The sequence below is a fragment of the Leptonychotes weddellii genome, chromosome 4 (genome assembly GCF_054177405.1).
Source record: "Leptonychotes weddellii isolate Sample4059 chromosome 4, ASM5417740v2, whole genome shotgun sequence".
Taxonomy (NCBI): Eukaryota; Metazoa; Chordata; class Mammalia; order Carnivora; family Phocidae; genus Leptonychotes; species Leptonychotes weddellii.
Window position 1 is genome coordinate 64,323,357 of NC_138372.1, and position 21,544 is coordinate 64,344,900.

The 21,544-nt window shown below is 36.8% G+C and overlaps 1 protein-coding gene across 1 annotated transcript in view; it reads right to left on the minus strand.

Annotated features, from left to right (window-relative positions):
* TTLL7 (tubulin tyrosine ligase like 7) overlaps positions 1–20,811 on the minus strand; it is a 120,384-nt gene extending 99,573 nt beyond the window's left edge. Inside the window, exon 1 of the mRNA XM_081817089.1 lies at positions 20,582–20,811. The gene's annotated coding sequence lies outside the window, so the exon portion shown is untranslated. The remainder of the gene's footprint in view (positions 1–20,581) is intronic.
* Positions 20,812–21,544: the final 733 nt, after the last annotated feature.

Here is a 21,544-nt window from a genome sequence, read left to right on the forward strand (position 1 = left end):
ATATTGGTGTCAAGTGAATGATAACATGTCAGAAGCATCTGTAGGTTAACGCTCACTTCTTTGTACAATCTAGAAAATATATACCAGATAAAATCTACTACATCATATCAATATACTTCCACTAAAATTAGGATTGTTACATATTTGAGGTATTTATCGTAACAAATTCTCTGTTATACCTACCCTACAAGTCATTGTGTAAAGTTTAAACTTTAATTTAAAATTACTTTAAAGTATTCAATCTATATTTTTGAGGCAGTTCAATGAAAGCTAACTCTGTAATTCATTGAAATAACTACCTGGGTAACTGAGCTCCTGATGATAAAAGTAGCCATTTCCTCTCTAATAAGCAAGTGCTCTTCCTTTTTATGTCAGCCATATGGTAGTCTATTATTTGACAGAACAATAACAAAAACAAAGCACAGTATTTTCTACATGATATGAAAGGTGTTTAGCACATTGCCTAAAACACAGTAAGCACCACAAAAAAAGTTAGTTACAATCATAATTGTTGATATTATTAACCAAGGGAACCAGACATGATGCAAACATCTACCATGCCCCACATATTGCACTATAGCTTTACAATTAGGCATTTCAACATAGACTGCATCAGAGGAGCTTTAAAAAATACCAATGCCTGTAAAATACTTAGGAATAAACTTAACTGAGGGTGTGAAAAACTGAAAACTACAAAACATTGATGAAAGAAATTAAAGAGGACACAAATGGAAAGACATCCCATGTTTATAGAATGGAAGAATTAATACTGTTAAATGTCCATACTACCCAAAATGATTTACAGATTCAGTGTAATCCCTAGCAAAATCCCAAAGGCACTTTTTACAGAAATAGGAAAAACAATCCTAAAATGCATATGAAATTATAAAGGACCCCAAAAAAACAAAACAACTTTAAAAACAACAAAGCTGAAGGCATCACACTTCCTGATTTCAAAATATGTTACAAAGTTATAGTAATGAAAACAGTATATTGGCATAAAGATAGACATACAGACCACTAGAACAACAGGAAATCCAGAAATAAAGCCATGTAAATACAGTAAACTTATCTCCAACAAGGATTCCAAGAATAAATGATGGGAAAGTATAGTCTCTTCAACAAATGGTGATGGGAAAACTGGATATCTGCATGCAAAAGAATGAAACTGGACCCTAATCTTACACAATACATTAAAAATCAACTCAAAGTGGATTAAAGACTTAAATGCAAGACCTGAAACTGGAAAATTCCTGAAAGAAAACAGAGGGGGAATGCTTCATGACAGTGGCCTTGGCAATAATTTCTTGGATATGACACCAAAAGCACAGGCAACAAAAGCAAAGATGGGGGCGCCTGGGTGGTTCAGTCGTTGAGCGTCTGCCTTCGGCTCAGGTCATGATCCCAGGCTCCTGGGATCGAGCCCCGCATCGGGCTCCCTGCTCCGCGGGAAGCCTGCTTCTCCCTCTCCCACTCCCCCTGCTTGTGTTCCTGCTCTCGCTGTCTCTAATAAATAAATCTTTAAAAAAAAAAAAAAAAGCAAAGATGGACAAAGTGGGACTACACCAAACTAAAAAGCTTCTGCACAGCAAATGAAACAATAAAAAAAGTGAAAAGACCACCTACAGAATGAGCGAAAATATTTGCAAACCATATATCTTATAAGAAACTCCTTCAACTCAATAGCAAAAAAAAAAAAATAAACCAATTTAAAAATGAGCAAAGGAGGGGCTTGGGTGGCTCAGTTAGTTAAGCGTCCAACTTTTGATTTTGGCTCAGGTCCTGAGATCAAGCCCTGCGTCGGGCTCTGTGCTCAGCGTGGAGTCTGCTTGAGATTCTCTTCTTCTCCCTCTACCCCTCCCCCTACTTGCACTCTCTCCTTATCTCTCTCTAAAATAAATAAATAAAATCTTTTAAAAATTAAATGAAAATAAAATAAAATAAAAATGAGCAAAGGAAAAATCAACAACACAAGAAACAACAGGTGCTGGAGAGGATGCAGAGAAAGGGGAATCCTCTTGCACTGTTGGTGGGAATGCAAACTGGTGCAGCCACTCTGGAAAACAGTACGGAGGTTCCTCAAAAAGTTAAAAATAGAGCTATCCAGCAACTGCAGTACTAAGTACTTACCCAAGGGATACAAAAATACAGACTTGAAGGAGTACCCTGATGTTTATAGCAGCATTATCAACAAGAGTCAAACCATGGAGAGAGCCCAAATGTCCATAGACTGATGAATAGATAAAAAAGATGTGACGTATATATATACAATGGAATATTACTCAGCCATCAAAAAAATGAAATATTGCCATTTGCAATGACATGGGTGGAACTAGAGTGTATTATGCTAAGTGAAATAAATCAGTCAGAGAAAGGCAATTTTGGAGCTAGAATGTATTATACCAAGTGAAATAAGTCAGTCAGAAAGACAAATACCATACGGTCTCACTCATATGTAGAATTTAAGAAAGAAAACAGATGAACATATGGGATGGGGGAAAAGAAAAAATGGAGAGGGAAACAAACCTTAAGAAACTCTTAACAATAGAGAACAAAATAAGGGTTGATGGATGGACATGGGTGGGGGATGGGCTAGATGGGTGATGGGTATTAAAAAGGGCACTTGTTGTGATGAGCACTGGGTGTTGTAAGTGAATCACTGAATTCTACTCCAGAAACCAATATTGCACTGTATGTACACTAACCAAAATTTAAATATAAGTAAATAAATAAATAAATAAATAAATAAATAAATAAGCAAGCAAGCAAGCAAGCAAAGGACTTGAACAGACATTTCTCCAAGGAAGACAGGCAAATGGCCAACAGGTATAAGAAAAGATGCTCAACATCACTAATTATCAGAGAAATGCAAATGAAAGCCACAAAGAGATATCATCTATCAGGATGGCTATTATAAAAAAAAAAAAGATAGCCAATATTGGTGAGGATGAAGAAAAGTTGGAATTCTTGCATGATGTTGCTGGGTATACAAAATGGTACAACCACTGTGAAAAACAGTATGGAGATTCCTCAAAAAGTTAAAAAGAGAACTACCCCATGATCCAGCAGTCCCACTTCTGAGTATTTACCTAAAATAATTTAAATCAAAGTTACATAATATTACACTGTATGTTAACTAACTGGAATTTAAATAAAAACTTTAAAAAAAATAAAATAAATCAGGGTTACAACAAAGAGATATTTGCACTCCCATATTCATTGCAGGCATGATTCACAAAAGCCAAGATGTGGAAACAACCTGAAGTTCCATCAGTGGGTGAGTGGATAAAAGAATGTGATGTATACATACAAATGATTATTCAGCTTTAAAAAATAAAGAAATCTTGCCATATATGACAATACAAATGAACTCTGAGGACATTATGTTAGGTGAAATAAACCAGTCACCGAAGGACAAATATTTCATGGTACCATCTTTACAAGGTATCTTAAAAAGCCAAACAAAGAGAAACACAAAGTGGAATGGTGGTTGCCAAGACATGGAGGGAGGGGCATATGGAGAGTTGCTATTCAGGAAGCATTAAGTTTCAAAAGAAAAAAACAAATACTGATGGATGGGTCCCAGCCCCAAACATTCCAATTTAATTGGTTTGGGATGCAGCCTGGGCACAGAAATTTGTTAAAGCTCCCGTGTGATTTAAATGTACAGCCAAGTTTGAGAACTGCTGTTTAAATAGATACGTTATTTCATTTAGTCCTCATAGATTGTATTATTAATTCCATTTTACAAAGCAGAAAACTGAGACTCAGAGAGATACAGTAACTTGCCAAAGACCTAGATCTGTTCAACTCTCAAAACCTTTGCACTATACCATGCTGCCTTCTGAACTGTAAATATTCCAAAGCCATCAGTCAGTTTCTTACAATCTTCAAACTCTGCTGAGAAAAAAAATCAACTAGTTGCTTTGCAAATCTGCCCAGTGGTATTAAAGGGGCCTCCTTATGAATTCTGAGCTCTGGTACAGGTTTTTGTTTTTGTTTTCCTTTCAAACCTGGACCCACAGAAGGTCATGAAATCAATTCAGCGAGATTCAATAGCATTTTTAAATTAAATAATAGAACAGATAAAAATGTAACCGTGCCAGACTGCATTGCATGTAATAGAAAAAGTACTAACTGTAAGTACTGAGTCTTGAAACTTTTATTTCTGTGTGTGTGTGTGTGTGTGTGTGTGTGTACACTATGGCAAGTAGTAAATCATATTTCTTACCATGAGTTGCAGCCAAATATGTTTGAAAGTTATTCTAAGTAGGGATAAAATCATAGGATAAAAAGACAATCCTGAAAATATTATTCATTTTCCTTTTTTTTAAGATTTTATTTTTAAGTAATCTCTACACCCAATGTGGGGCTCAAACTCATAAGCCCTAGATCAAGAGCCACACGCCCCACGACTGAGCCAGCCAGGTACCCCTGTAATTTGTCTTCTGATTTGTGTACACTTATGTTTTTCTTTAATCCTAGAATGTCTTCCTTTGCTACCCAGCATTCAAACCACATCTTAGTTGTCCCCTCCTTTCCTTCTGTCTCCTAGGCAGAATTAACTGTTCTTTGGTGCATCACCACTGTTAACAACATCTACCACACTGTATCATATTTTTAAAGTATTTGATTTAAAAAGGGCAGTGTCTCTCATTCTCAGAAATATGAACAAAACACAGAGCCTGATACACAGTGTAGCTTAATTTTTTTTTTTTTTTTACAATTAGGGACAGCAGCTCTCTATTATTTTACTCATGAAATTTTAATGATACAAAATATAAATTAAGAATGAATCACATCTTCTATCTTTCTGAATAATCACAAATTAGCACTAGAGCTACCTTAATATCTGGCTTATCCACACCTAGTCTAGATGATACTCTTCTCTGCCAAAGCCTACATCAAAGAAGAAGACAAACTTTGAATTAGTTCTACTGGATTAGCTTACATTGTTTATACCAGCCTACTCTCTTATCCATTTTAATATTAAATCACCTTCTCCAATTCCTATTTCTATACTTGCTATTAAATTAAATTAAAATAGATTTATTGAATACTTACCAAATAAAATATGCTAAATAAGTTGTGATTTGTTTCCATTTTATGAATGATAATAGGAAAAAATATTTTTACTAAAATGCAAATCTAAAGGAAACAAAAAAAAATTATTCTCTCTCGATCTTAACTCCATCAAAGTTTTTATCATCTATATTCATCTAAATAAAGGCATCTTAAGTCTTCCCCATTTCTTGACTTTATTGAAATATTGGGACTATTTAATCATTCAAGAAGTTATTTTAAAAATAAATATTATATATACACATATACAAATATATGTATACAAATATGCAAACATATGAGTTTAATATTTTATATTCCTGACCAGTCAAAAGTCAAATATCGTCACAATATTCTGAATAATTAAGACTTTTAATAGCTATCATTCACTATATCTAGTAAGTACCAAGTAACTGTGGAAACAACATATAAATTTAAATAAATTAGAACTAAAATTTATTCAGCATTAGGAGAAAGTTATTTGAAGTTATAATAGGATAGAAATGAAAATTAAAATTGGAAGAATGCCAGAGAGCATGCTCCATAAAAATCTATTTCAGTAATCCGTGTGAAAAATTCTGCCAGTCTTTCTGCAAAGTTAACCTTCAAATTTTATAATTTTATGCAATCTTAAAATGTGAAAAAGAAAACCACATACCATTTCTTTGTTTCAAATTTTGGACCCAAATTAAATGGCTCTACGATCTTCTACATTATGCAGCTTCACATAACATTATGCGCCCAACTATTAGAGTCAACAGCCAGCCGTGGCTGGAGCTGACCGGCAGACAGCATCGCTGATTCATCTCGGGAAGAAACAGGCTGCAGCATCCACAGCTCTGATGATACCCAAAGAGGGTGAAGAATTGGCCATAAGCCAAGTATTTCCTCTTGGAGCACAGATAGGAGGACTGTAAGTAGACATAACTTAGAGATGTGATACTTTGGGGCCAGAAAAAGAGGTGGAGGAAGGTACAATTAATAATTTCCAAAACTATACCGTGGTCCCAAGGTTGGACAACTTACGAATGTTTTTAGGATACAACAATGTTTTCCTTATTCATTTAATTCCATTAACAAGAGTTGTGTGACGATTTCATCTATACTATGCTAAATATTTAAGTTAGTACTTTAAATAAAACTCCCTCTAGGTAGCCTATAACAAAACAATGAATTTCTTATTTTCTTCATTTTGGTGCATTAGATTTTATATAACATTTATCTCACCTACGAACTATATACCTAAACATCATAGAGTTAAAATAATAACCCTTCATCTATTATGGAATCTGAGGCAACTGCTTAAGCAGGCCATCAGGATAAAAAATAATGCAGACACCAGTCAGAAAGGGAGATTGAGTTACAAATGTGCCCAGGGGGGCTGTATGAACCAAAACAGCTCTTCTTTCTCAGCTTCCCAGTCCATTTAGCTGGCTCCTCAGACAAGAACCCACAAAATAAAGGATGCAACCCAACCAAGGGACCCTAAACCAGAACCATATCCAAAACTCAAATGAGACAGATAAATTATAGTCAGAAAGAAAGAATGAAAGAAAAAGAAAGAAAGAAAAGAAAAGAAAGGAAAGGAAAGGAAAGAAGGAAGGAAGGAAGGAAAGGGAAGAAAAGAGAAAAGAAAAGAAGAGAAGAGAAGAGAAAAGAAAAGATTGTTCCCCTTAATCACTCTTTAAAATGCCATACTGGAGACTTTACATATCATAGAGAAGAAATGCTCTTTGCCAAAAATCAAACATTCATCTAGCTTTCCTATGAGAAACTACAGATCCAACCATGAAAGCAAGATTAATAAATAGGTGGCACAAATCTAATCTTCAATCTTTCAATATTTTTATAATTGACTTGTAATTCATTTTATAACTCATTTTTTAGGGATCAGTTTAAATCAAAAGTATACCAGAAAGCATTCCAAGAAAGCAAGAGGTGTTTTCATATTTGCAGGAGAAGTAAATGAGAACTAAAATTTATTTTATTATAACATATAACATATAATACTATATATTAGTGATTATTAATAGCTAATTTTAATTATTAATAACTAATAGTTATATAAATATATAATAGAATTATAGTATGTGTATATTATAAATAAATAATACATATATATTATAAATAAATGAGCCTTTATGTAAACCTGGACATTCTAATCTGGCAGTGATGAAAATGGAAATTTCTCATATGAAAGACATTTGGCTATGTTATTATCAAATTAGTTGCTTATAATTTCAAAACAGTTATGGGGGCTAGGATATAAACTTGATCCTAATTCATTCTTTAGTTCAACACATATTAAAAGTACCTAATTCGAACCTAAGACCATGACTTTCCTACTAAATTAGTTTGGACAAGAAAGATCTGGGCCTTTCACTGAAGCAGAGAGGAGAGCGTGTGCTCTAGCCTCGGAAGCCTGCAGACCACCACAGTGAATCTGTTAGTCCTTGTGGGTAGCCCCAGAAGGGTTTTTAATGATGTAGAAAATGGATACAGACTGTAGGACTTGCTTAAGGCATTCTCGAGGGATTACTACTGAAAGAAAATTCTACTCTACTAAAGACTCAAAAGATTTAAAAAAAAATCAAACACCGATTACATCGTTTTGATAGTTGATTTCAAAACACTACTAAGGAAGAAAACTAACCTTCTGGAATGCTTGCAAAATTACTACAAGCTAGTTTTGCTGCTCTGTTCAAAAAGTCTAGGGCCTAATTCAACTTTTACTAAGTGAGAATTTACCAACCCCCAACAATTTGGTTTTCAGCCTCCCTCTATAGAGACTTGACCGATGGTTTAAAAAACACTCTAGAAAAAATATTTTGGTCTGAAGAAAAAAAAATGACATTTCTCTGTAAGAGAGGTGGAAGTGGTAGTCTCACATCTTTTATTTGTACCGAAGGCTGTGCCACCTGCAAAAAGCATTTGGAGCCACATTCCATGTCATACATTTGGGACTTCCACCATCCACTCTTCTGTGGTGCAAAACTGACTTTGGAGGAAGTTTTAAAATTAGTCTAGGGTCATTCCTTTAGTCTACTTTAGTGCAGAGCTGTAATAGCCTTCTACTTAGGTAACAGAGACTTGGTAAACTCCTGTCACTCAGCCCACCAGACTCTCAAATCATGGGATTCTTTACTTGACTGACAACAAATTAATTTGAGGGAATAAAGCCTCAAATGCACTGCCCCTCAAAATAATATGCATGAAGAAATTCCTAAAAGATATGCAGAACTTTCATTCTTTGAGACACTATACCATCCATTCATGAATGAAGCCAGTTATCAGAGAGCTATGTACCTGGGCCACACCACATGGCTGGTCACAGCCACCCTAACAGAACTGCTTTAAGAAAAAGAGTAGTTATTTATTGAGCACATACAGTCTTTACCAAGGTAGATGTTATTCTCATGTTAGAGAAGAAAATAATCAGATCTTGAGAGGTTATTTCCCCCAAAGACAGAGAGCCACACCATGGGTCTAGATGAAGGACATTATAAAAAACAGCCCAATGAATCCTGCTGACTTTCAGTGTTAAGGGTGTTGAGGAAACTGTATTACACTATACTGAATCCACTTTTAAATAAACTATAGGAGAAATTTCATTCTGGATTCTAGACAGGAACAACTTTGTTCCTCTTAGGCAACTGGTTTGTTTTTCTCATGGATGAGCTTTTCAATCATTAAATTTTTCATGTTTTCCTCTTTGCCTGGAAGTTAGAAAACTCAAAATTAAGTGTGTGCCCAGCTCTAATACACATACAGGATTTCAAACATGGATTTTGTGAGCTCATGTTTCTCCTAGCTCATTTCTTCTTTTTTTTCTTCACTGATATTCTCAGATTTGAAAATCTCATCTTATATGTTCATCCTATTACAAATCTTCAAATGCTAATTACCAAAATCTTGTAAAAACTCACCAAGTTGTACATTATACAATATATAAGTTATATTCAATAAAGTACTGGGGAAAAGTATAAAAGAAAAGCCATTTATAATACTCAAAATCAAAGGACAGTAATTCAAATATTTCCTATACTATCTTTGAGTCAATTCTTGACAAAATATTTTAAATTATTTCTTCCTTGCATAAGCAATCACTGAATTAATACTGTAATTCTATTTATTATAACTTATAACTTAAAATATAGTCATATATCTACATGTGGGTTTATTAAAGTTAGAATGGGGATAATTTTGAGGGATTTCATTTCATAAAGATTGCATTGTAAGGTTCTATCGGTCTTTTTATCATATTTATCCTAGGGGAAAGGAGTACATATGGGTGAATCAGTGTGGAGGAAAAAAAGCATCTTTAGTGAAATAAAAGTATTAGTGGAGAAAAAGGAAAACAAACACATGGAACAACTTGGTAAAACCAATGCCAGTGTGAGATGCACATGCCCATGGCTTTGGCTTCACTTTTCTCCTTGTCTTGGTTGTCTCAGTAGTGATTCTCAAATTTTTTTGGTGTTGGAACTCTTCACACTCTTTAAATTTTGTTGACTTTTAGTTTTTGTAGGTTATAGCTATTAATATTTACCCTATTAGAAACTAAAATGGATATATGTTGAAAACCATTATGTATTAACAAAAACATTTTATTTTTAAATAACTATAATTTTTTTTAAAAAAAGAAATGAGCGGTGCTTTGTACTTTTAAAAATCTCTTTAATATCTTGCTTCATAGAGCACAGATTCTCTTATCCACTTCTGCATTTATTCTGAGAAGTTGTTTTTGTTGGAAGTATATGAAAAAATTTGGCCGCACAGAGATATGTAGTTGGAAAAAGAGGTATTGTAATAGCCTGCTCAGGTAATTATGGATATTTGAATTTGCCACAACACCCAAATTCAATAAACTGTAATTTCTTAGTACCACATGAGGCTGGTAGTATTCTAACAACCAGAACCAAATAAAGAAAGCACAACAGAAAGGAAACTACAAACCAATATCCCTCATGAAGTTAAATGCAAAAATCTTTAACAAAATTTTTGCAAATTGAATGCAACATATGTGTGTGTGATGTGCTTATATGACCAAAAAGGATTTATACCATGTGCACAAGGTTCATTCAATATTCAAAAATTAATCAATGTAATCCACCATATCAAGAGGTTAAGGAAAAAATCATATGTCCACATCAATTAATGCAAAAAGAAATTTGATGTAATTTGATCTCCATTCAGGATGAAAAGTACCAGTACACTAGAAACAGAAAGGGAATCTTCTCAACCTAATAAAGAACATCTACAAAAAAAACCTACAGCTAACATCATACTTAATAGTAAAAGACTGAATAATTTTCCTCTAAGATCATGAACAAGGCAAGGATGTTCACTCTCACCATTCTTATTTGGCACAATACTAGAATTCCTAGCACTTGCAATAAGGCAAGAAAAACAAAGATTTATTTTAATTTTAACAGACTGTAAAGAAAAAAAGTGTCTTGGTTTGCAGATGATAAAGAAAAAAAAAATTCTCAAAGGATCTACAATCCTAGATCCAAAACGTGACTTCAGTAAGGTTTCAGGATACAAGATCAATACACAAAAACCAATTGCATTTCTACATACTGACAACAAAAAAATGGAAACAAATTAAAATGAATGTCATTATCAGTTGCTCCAAATAAAATGAAATAATTAGGTATAATTCTAACAAAGGGACACCTGGGTGGCTCAGTCGATTAAGCATCTGCCTTTGGCTCGGGTCCTGCTCCCAGGCCCTGGAATCGAGTTGGGCATGGGACTCCTTGCTTAGCAGGGAGCCAGCTTCTCCCTCTGCCTGCTGCTCCCCTACTTGTGCTTGCTCGCTCTCTGACAAATAAATGGGCAAAATCTTAAAAAAAATATTCTAACAAAACATGGGTAATATCTGTGTGATGAAAATTATAAATTGCTAATAAAAGAAATCAAAGAAGACCCAAATCCTAGAGACATCCCATGTTTACAGATTGGAAGAATGAACACAGTAAAGATGTCAATTCTCCCTAAATTGAAGTATAGGTTTAAACAATTCATATTAACATATGGTTAAATTATAGCAATTAAATTCTTACACTGGACATTTTAAAAAGTGACTCCTCCAAAAAATTTTTTCAAAATTCAGTTTAATTTGTTAAATAATTACACTAGTCATCATAATTACATAGTCTCAAAAATAATCATGTGGACTTTAAAGAATAAGGTGGGAAAGAATTAATAAAGAGCAACTTGAAATAATTCTGTCAATACACTTTTAAAATGCTAAAAGTAATCAATGCTACATAGGCAACGAAAGCAAAAATAGAAAAATGGGACTATATTAAACAAAAATTTTTTTATACATTAAAGGACATAATCAATAGAGTGCAAAGGCAACCTATGGAGTAGGAGAAAATCATATATCTGATAAGGGGCTAATATCCAGAATATAGAAAGAACTCCCAACAACTCAAAACAAAAAAAAATCCAATAACCAGATTAAAAAAATGGGCAAAGTACCTAAGTAGACAAATCTCCAAAGATGATATACAAACACCTAACAGGCACATGAAAAGATGCTCAGTAGCACTAATCATCAGAGAAATGCAAATCAAAACCACAATGAGATATCACCTCACACCCATTAGGATGACTACAATAGAACAATCAATCAATCAATAAGCAGTGTTGGTGAGGGTGTGGAAAATTAGAACCCTTACACACTGTTGGGAATGTAAAATAGTGTAACCACTATGGAAAACAGTATGAAAGTTTCCCAAAAAACTAAAAATAGAACTACCCCATGATCTAGTAATCTCACTTCTGGGTATACATCTAAAAGAATTGAAAGCAGGGTCTCAGAGAGATATTTGCACACCTGCGTTCATAGCAGCACTATTTTCAGTGGCAAAGAGGTGAAAGCAACCCCAAATGCCCATTGACAGATGAATGGATAAACAAAATGTGGTCTACATATACAATGGAATATTATTAAGCTTTAAAAGAGAGGGCGATCCTCACATATACTAAAAAATGGATGAACCTTTAGGGCATTACATTAAGTGAAATAAATCAATCACAAAAAGACAAATACTATATGATTTCATCTATATGAAGTATCTAAAGTAATAAAATACATAGAAACAGAAAATAAAATGGTGGTTACCAAGGGCTTGGGGAAGGGGAAAGGAAGGTTGTTTAATGAGTACAGAATTTCAGATTTGTAAGATGAGAAAGTTCTGAAGATCTGTTTCACAACAATGTAAATATATTTAACACTACCAACTGTACTTAAAAATGGTTAACATGGTAAATTATATATCATGTGTTTTTTATCACAATACAAAATTATATAAAAAAATACTAAATATTAAGTGGAAGAAAATGTTGCATTTGTGGAATGCCTACAAAATGTCAGAAATCACCCAAATAAACACATAAATCACAATATTTTCATACTACTCTGAAGGAAAATGTTATTAACTTTTTCTTCTAGAAAGCATGATAATCGATTTCATAATACCACAATATGCTCAGTTATATCAAAGAGAGGAAAACTACTGGACCATTAAGTAATTTTATCTGGAGATCTAAATATATGTATTCATAAATATTGCTAAGTCTATTTGCTTAATTTTATTCCCAGTAGAAGCTACACTTTAGGGGTGCCTGGGTGGCTCAGTCAGTTAAGCATCTGCCTCGGATCAGGTTATGATCCCAGAGTCCTGGGATCCAGTCCCACATCAGACTCCCTGCTCAGCGGGGAGCCTGCTTCTCCCTCTGTCTGCCACTCCCCCTGCTTCCCCTGCTTGAGCTCTATCTCTCTCTGACAAATAAATAAAATCTTAAAAAAAAAAAAAAAGGAAGCAGCTACACTTTAGTAACCTTACTTCATATTTATATTTATTCTCGTTCCTTATGGATTCTAAAAACAAAATTCACAGATATACTCTCAAGCATGTTATTGAAGTAAATATGCTATACTATAACCAATGAGGAGTACATTTAACTTTTAATTCCTTAGTTAAGGATAAAAATAGCTATCACATATTCTATGCCCGAGATAAATTTTTAAAAGAGAAAATGCCTCCTATTCTGAAATGACAGCCCCCTCACATATGGAGCAGTAAACTTTTCTTTCTTCCTGAAATACTCATTTGGCACTGATTTTTGACAAGTGAAAAAGCTTTTCCACATAAGTACAGTCCACTTGATTTTAAGAAGCACTGATTACCCCCCTTTCAAATTTTCCTTAATATTTAAGATGTCTACTTTCCTTTAATTTTTGTAGCAAGTTGCAGAAATAACTTGTTTTGATTTTCCAGAAATGATGGGTTGAAATTTGTGTGTTGACCAAGGGGGATGCTGATGTGCACTAAATGTAGATGTCAGAGATTTTAAAAAGTATTCAGTGGGGCCACCTGAGTGACTAAGAGGGTTAAGCTTCTGACTCTTCATCTCAGCTCAGGTCTTGATCTCAGTGTCATGAGTTCAAGCCCTGCACTGGGCTCCACACTGGGCATGGAGGCTACTTTAAAAATATAAATAAATAAATAAACAAACAAACAAATAAGTAAATAAAATATTCAATGAATTTGACAAGTTATTTTTTCCTCAAATATCCTAAAAGAAGTAAAACCATTAAAACTATATTAAATGAATAAAAGTCATCCTTTTGTTTACATATAATAGTAAATACTAGCATCTATTGTCAAAATTAGTATCTAAAAGGACAGCTGTAGATCAATTTTTAATCCTACTATGATTGTGCATGAAAATTATACTTGTTTTTTTCCTCTCTCTCACTCGATTTTTTATATTGTTGAAATGAAGAAACAATATTTAATATTCAGATTGAGACATGCTAAGTAACTAAATATTATCATCTTGCATGTGATCAAACCTAAAGGTAAATGAAAATGCCCCCGTCTCGTTTCATGTAAATTAAGCTGATTATAGAAAGTGTCCAATTTATATCGTTCATCTCCACAAAGTAGCTCACACATATTTGTTGGGTAACTGCAGACTGACTGATTCTAAATATAAACCGAGATGTGTGCTAAAATTATTGTCCTGATTTTTTAAGCAATCACCATGAGTATCACACATGGTTACAGATTTTATTTATTTAGTATCTTGAAAAATAGTTTAAATAATGACAAAATTACACATGAATATTTTCCCATCGAACGTAATGATTTAAATTAAATCCATAGTTGCTAACTTCTCCTACCAATACTGCACACATATGGCCATCCATATCGTAAAACCAGTCAAACCTAGTATTAGGACCACATCAATTAAGGCAGATTTTACACAAACAACTTTTAAGTGGCGTCAATTCCCTTACAAAAGAAAGATGGTACTACCTTAAAAGAGAGGTATACCTAAGCAGCTCTAAAATTCTAACCCAACAAAAAGCCACAAAATAATCTTGAAGCTGCCGCTTGGATTACTGCTGACCCATCTTCCAAATCCACAAATGCTCAATTTATTTTAAAAAGTCCATTTCTCGAAAATACACTAATGGAGGAGAAAGGAGAATTTATGTAAAAATAAGCTAATGCCATCTTGTTGAATTAGATGTGACACAGGCCAGACTTTGCAAAGTAGTGGGTAAAAGAGATAGAAATGTTCAAAATAATCCTTTGTCAAACATAATGTTTCATTTCACATGGCTAAGCAGAAGAACAAAATAACATAGAAGTTTGGAAACTCAGGAGCCACAACACAATTTAAAAAAAAATCAAACAATAAGGATGGTTCAGTGTACCCAGTGAACCAAGAATATCATCAATTTCAAAGGGAAGGAGTTCTCAGACCTTTGGGTCAGCCTCGGAGAAGACCCAGTGATCACTTGACCACTTAACTCTAAACCTTCAAAGGAGTCAAAGGAACATAGGCCAACCAGTCACTTGCAAGTAAAAAGTGAAGGAAAAAAGAGTTAAACAGCTTTATCACTCACCTTCCCAGAGCCCAAACAATCCCAACACTTTGGCTTTGTCAACTACTATGTGTACTATGGGCAGGAGTGTGTAAACAAATAAATGTCAAATGGGAATTAACAGAAATAAGGGTAGTGGAGAAAAATAGGCAAGCCTATTTAAATTTAAGTTTTTTAGCTTTAAGTTAACCCTAGGGAAACTGTTGGCTGAGCCCAGTTCAACTTTGACAGATAATGCCTAAGAGGAATGGAAATAAATTTACCACTTTCTAAGAGCTTAAGGAAATTGTTTCAAATAATAGGTCTCAACTAAGCACAGGACAAATTCTTCCTCGATGTCCAGCTTCCACCAGAATTCATCTGTCAGGTCGTAAAAGGGGGGAGGAGGCTATTGTGGATTTGTAAAGTTGATGCTTCTGTTTTCATTTCCTTTCAGGTCTCCCAAGACTAATGGCACATTATAAAACCTGCCTATGCTCCCTACTTGTGTCCTCAAGGCACATTCACATCCCAGTGACTCCCCTTCCACTGGTCCTCAGAGACCCTTAATGGCCTCCCTGCCTCAGTGGCTTTTTTTTTTTTTTTAATTTATTTATTTGACAGAGAAAGCACAAGTAGGCAGAGCGGAAGGCAGAGGGAAAGGGAGAAGCAGGCTCTCCGCCGAGCAGGGAGCACGATGCGGGGCTCAATCCCAGGACCCTGGGATCATGACCTGAGCCAAAGGCAGCCGCCCAACCGACTGAGCCACCCAGGCGCCCCCCTCAGTGGCTTCTGATATTCCAAGTAGGATGGGGGTGGGATCCAGAGGAAGCACAGGTGAGAGACTGGGGGGTAAGAGGCCCAGCCAAAGCAAAGGAGGTGGTGGCACTCGTCCCTACAACTGCTGGGGTAAAGGAGGCATAGTCTCTCTCCTCCTTCAGGGGAATTTCCTTTAGTGGAGGATTACTGAAAACAAGGGGAAGGTGGAGGGTTACTGGAAACAAGGGGAAGGTGGAGGGTTACTGGAAACAAGGGGAAGGAAACATCTGAATGCCCACGGGAAACGCTGGGAATGCTCTGTGTCTCTCAACTGCCACTGTTCTCAGAGGCTGTCTCTAGCAATACACAAGGGAGGGAGGGCAGAAGTCGTCGATGTCCACCACACTCCCTTGTACCTTGTAACCAGGGCTTCTCCTGAGAACTGGAAGGAGGTCTGAAATTCCCACCCTCACCTATGCGGATTCTCTAAATCAGAGTGCAAGTTCATATGCTTTGCATTGCCAGGACACTGAAGCTGGAGACCTAGGAATCTGATACAGGAGGGCGGAAGAAGTTGAAGTTTGAAAGATAAGGGCGGGGTAGATACCTGAAGGGAGGATGGAGGGGAGGAAACTGAGGTCCACAAATACAATGCTAAAACCAGAATGTAGTCCATCATATATTCCCTTCTCTGACTATAAACTCTTGCCGACTCTCACCAAACACGCCCTCCAGCTTCATTTACATCTTCTCTCCTCAGGCCCCAACTGCCCGCCTTTCTCGCACTGCCCATGATTTTTTTTTTTTTAATTGACGTATAGTTGACATATAATACTACATTAGTTTCAGGTGTAAAACATAGTGATTCGACAATGCTATACATTATGCAATGCTCACCACTACACCAAATAAGTGTAGTTACCATCTGTCACCATACAAAGTCATTATAATATTATTGACTATATTCCCTATGTTGTACTTTTCAACCCCATGACTTATTTATTTTATAACTGGAAGTTTGTACCTCTTAATCCCCTTCATCTATTTTGCCCAGTAGCCATGATTCAAATAGTTTCTCTAACCAAAAGAGCAGATTGCCTGAAAAAGTGTAATCTGAGGAACCACAAACAGGAGTGAGTGTAAATAATTAATAATACGCCAATATCTTATAATTTGTAATGTCCAGAGAACATGCAGAATCCAGCAGAGTTTTAAAAGTTGCATGAAGTAGTCAAACTACACATCATAAGAAAAAATAATTGTAACTGTGTAGTGATGGATATTAACTAGACTTAGTGTGGTGATCATTTGCAATATATATAAATATCAAATCACTATGTTACACCTGAAACTAATATAATGTTATATTGATATATATTGAGATATATTAATTATATCTCAATTTTAAAAAATTGAACTAAGATTTCATACTTTTTAACCCAGAAATTTCATTTATGAACAAAGATGTTCATCACAGTGTTAGTTATTATCATCAAAAATATACCAACACTGAGGAATGGTTAAGAAATTATCATACATCTACCTAATGGAAAATTATGTAGATATTTTTAAAGTTCACTTTCCAGTTGTAATTAAGGGAAAATTAATGTTATAAAATTTAAAGTAAAAATATTTTAAAAAGTAATATATATATCATGATTAAAACCATGCACAGAAAAAAGAGTGGAAGGAAATATGAAAATCACATCAAAATATTAATAGTGCTTGTCTTTAGTTAGTACAAGTATGGTGATTTTTTTTTCCTTTTTATATTCTTATAGTTTCCAAACTTCATAATTTTATAACAGAAAGGGGAAGCTTTCAAAAAGGCAAGCTTCTTTGTTACTTGTGTAGAAAAATGTTACTTGTGTAGAAAACTCCTGGGTTCAGTTGACAATCCTTTTAATATCAGTACCCAGGAACTATAGCATTTTCTGGAAGGGCACTTGGAACAAGGTATATGGAGAATATGAGCAAGACCAGCCAAAGAGAAACTTGGCCGTGCGCCTGGGTGGCTCAGCTGGTTGAGCGACTGCCTTCAGCTCAGGTCATGATCCTGGAGTCCCGGGATCGAGTCCCGCATCGGGCTCCCTGCTCGGCAGGGAGTCTGCTTCTCCCTCTGACCCTCCTCCCTCTCATGCTCTCTGTCTCTCATTCTCTCTCTCTCAAATAAATAAATAAAATCTTTAAAAAAAAAAAGAGAAACTTGGCCTGCTTAGTAACCTACACTGCTAGTTCCCTGTGACTACCAGATGAGGAGCAGATTTCACTGCCTGATATGCAAGGTTCTTCACAATTTGTCACTGTGTATTCAAACAGTATATGAGCACTTAGCTGAACCTCCTTGTCTGGCTTTGTCTTTTCCTATCCAAATCCTTCCCATCTGGCAGAGTGACTGAATTCACTTCCATCCGTGAAGAGTTACTGATTCTGTTATGAAACCAGCCTCTGTGATTACTCCTTCTTAAGGTGTTGATACAGCATTTATAGCACCACCTTTTCCTGATATTAGGCCAATTCTAATTATTTTGTTAATTACTCATGTGTAAGTAAATACCTCCCCAGCTAGACTTTAAGTTCCTTGAAGTCAAGAATTTGAATGGTCTGCAGACAGTAGTCATTCAACAAATACATATATATATACAGAAAGAGACAAGAGTGAGAAAAGATGCAGTGCTCAAACCAGGTTGGTATTATATTCACACTTGGTGATGTTATCTAAATAAAATGTGTTGCCTCTGTTTTAAAATGTTCCCGCTGACCATCACTAGGACATGCACCTTCTTTTTTTTTTTTTTTAAATAGCAGTGGGATCGTAGTTTTGCTTATTTTTTCATACCAATTCTGCCATCCTCCTTGTAGTTAAACAGACTGGACTGCAAGATGCCTCACAGAGGTTCAGGATAGAGACGACAGCCATATAGAGAACAAAAAGAAATGACCTCCTAGAAATCAAATTTAAGGGTCATCACGTGATCCTACTTCTCTCACAGTCTTGTGTGAACAACATATATAAATTTGTGCCTCCATTTTATGGCTTTATTTAGGCAATGGGCTTTAGTCTCTCAATATCCTCATTAATAATTCTCCAATGTAAATAGTTCAATACTTTAGAAATGACAGACTAAGATGATTATGTTCCTATCCGCCATCAAGTACTATTCCAGTACTTAGAGATAATGAGCATTGTACTATAGCTACCTGCCTCTGGAGATATCAACAAGAGTTTCACATCTTAAGGGAGAATACATAAATCATAAAGGAAGGCAAATCAAATGGCCAAGCAACAGATAAAGAAAAACCTAGCATCCGTTATTTTTTCAGAAAGAGTACACAGGTCAATATAGTTGTTAACTCTGAAGGGCAGAGCAAAAACAAATCAATGCAGTTTCCCACCGTACAGAACTACATTTTGCTACAACACACATATTTTTTGTAAGTCAATACTTGTCTAGATGCCACCACTTACTAGCCATATGATCTTGAACCTTCTATTTCAGTTCCTTAGTCTGTAAAATGGAGTTATCACCTACTATGCCACATCACAGTGGAAATGAATCAAATAACATTATCAGTCTGGGTTTATCTGTCACCCTATCATGGGACGACACACCCCACAAAAACAGTTCATCATACACCCCATGAACTAGGTAACTGTTCTTATTGCAAATGTTTCCATTAAGTTTTAAAAAAAAAAAAAAGTTTCCAGGTGTTTCGTTTTGTTTTACTTTCCTAATTGATTTTTCCAACATTTGAGCATCCACCATATATCACTGCCAAAAATGTGTTAAACATCTCCTGCAATGACCTAGCTCTCCTTTGCAGTGTTGTCCAGATATTATTTTTTGGCAAACACTTTCTAAGAAAATGGGTTTTTTTTCCCACATAATTCAAAGCCCTTTCTTACTAAAAGAACAACAATTCCATATACAGTAAGTTTACAGGTTGTTGCTATTGTTTGAGATCACTTATGAAAATTAATTTTATGTTTAATATCTAATGGGCCATCTATATGTACCCTTACACTTGGACATACAACTCTGTAATACAGTGGAAGATCCATGGGCTTTGGAGTCAGGGAGACTTGTATTCAAATTCCTGTTCGGTGACCTTGAGCATGTAATTTAACTTCCAGGCTCCTCACTTTCCACCTTTGGTTCTGGGTTGCCGTGATGATTTAATGAAATAATATACCTAAAAGTAAGTGTCTAGACTCTGAAAGTATTATTTCCTACCTCCCTTAAATCTTTTCCTCCTATGCCAAGACCAAGCAAACCCACTCTGAACACAAGACTACTTGGACACAGCCTCTATTTCACACATTAGTGGCGGAATGCTATGCAATGAAAAACTGAGTGGACGATGGCTTGAATTAAGTATCCAACGGAGCAAGAAGTAAAGAAACTGACAGGTATAGACAAGGGCCCCATACTTCACTCGCCTGTGGGAAAAAGACACTAATCTGACACACTTTAAAGATTGCACCGCACACTCACAGAGGTTTGTACCATGCTCTGGGAAAAGGACGGAATTACGGAACAAGCCAGCAGGGAGCCTCCTTGTTCACCCCACCCGACACCGCCCGCCTGGGTGGTACCTCTGAAGCCTAGAAACTGAGGTGAGAGCACAGCAACTGACCTCGTCCCCCCCCCCCCACCACCACCCCCCTCCCCCATTCCGCCCAAATCTCTCTCGGGGCACGAATGGTGCTGAATCATTAGTCCTAACAGTAGCAGCTCCCGGTTCCGCTGCTCCCGCGGGAGCCAGTGTCCCTAGAGCAATGACCGTCCCTGGTGGGGGCCGATACCTCGGGGGTGTGGGGGCGGTGAAAGGGGGTCGGGAAGGATCCGGGCAGCAGGTACTCACCGGGGTGAGGAAAGCCCAGCCCTGGTCTTCTCCTCCCGGCTGCAGGCGGTCCCTCTGCGGCCCCTCCGCTTCCCGGTTTCCCGCGGGCGGTTGCCCCCGGGCCCGGCAGCCTGCGCTGGTGGTCCGGTGCTCCCCTCCGCCAGCCCGCCGCCCTAAGCAGCCACAGCTCGGGGCTCGGGCGCTCCACCCGGAGCAGCTGGAGCAGCTGTCGCTGCCGAAGGGGGTGGCGGCTACCGACGGGCCAGACCATTCGCGGGCTGCGACCGGGGGTGCGCGACGTGCGGAGCGGGGCGGTCGTGGAGGGCGCCGAGGGCCGGCGACGGTTGGGAGGAACCAAGAACGAGGGGAATCCTCCGCCTCCCAGTAGCGCCGGGAGGGCTTGGGGGCAAAAGGGACCAAGAGAGGAGCAGCTGCTCTCCCTGGCTGTTGACTGAACACAATCCCTAAGCTTTCCCGGGCACCCCCCTCCGGGTTTGCCTTGGTTCCGCTCAGGGCTCCTTTAGAACGCGGCAAACAGAGGACCTAGCAACGGGTGCGCCTGGGCGGTGTCCCCTCCTGGGGAGATGCGAAAGGGCGCTGGCCGGAGCCCTGCCTTCGAGCCACCTCCTCCTGCTCCACAGTGGGGCCCTATGGCGCCAGTTTCTGGTGCATATCTTACTCTAGACGTCTTACCACAAAATAGAGAGGAGCATCAGAGTCCTTGAAGGGGCTCCTCAGATCTTTTACCCAAGCATCTTTGTGGAGCAAAGAATTAAAAAGGCATCTAAGCCCAGCCTGAAAGTTAGAAAATAAAATTAAGTGGGCCCCCATCCTATAGGTGCTTTGTAGCTACAGGAAAATAAGGGACACTTTTGAATCACAGAGTTATTGCTCCACAAATATCGAACCACTGCAGTTGGAAAATGTACATTTTAACAGTTCTATAAAAGAGCATTAAAGAAATTCAAAAATATTTCAGGTTCA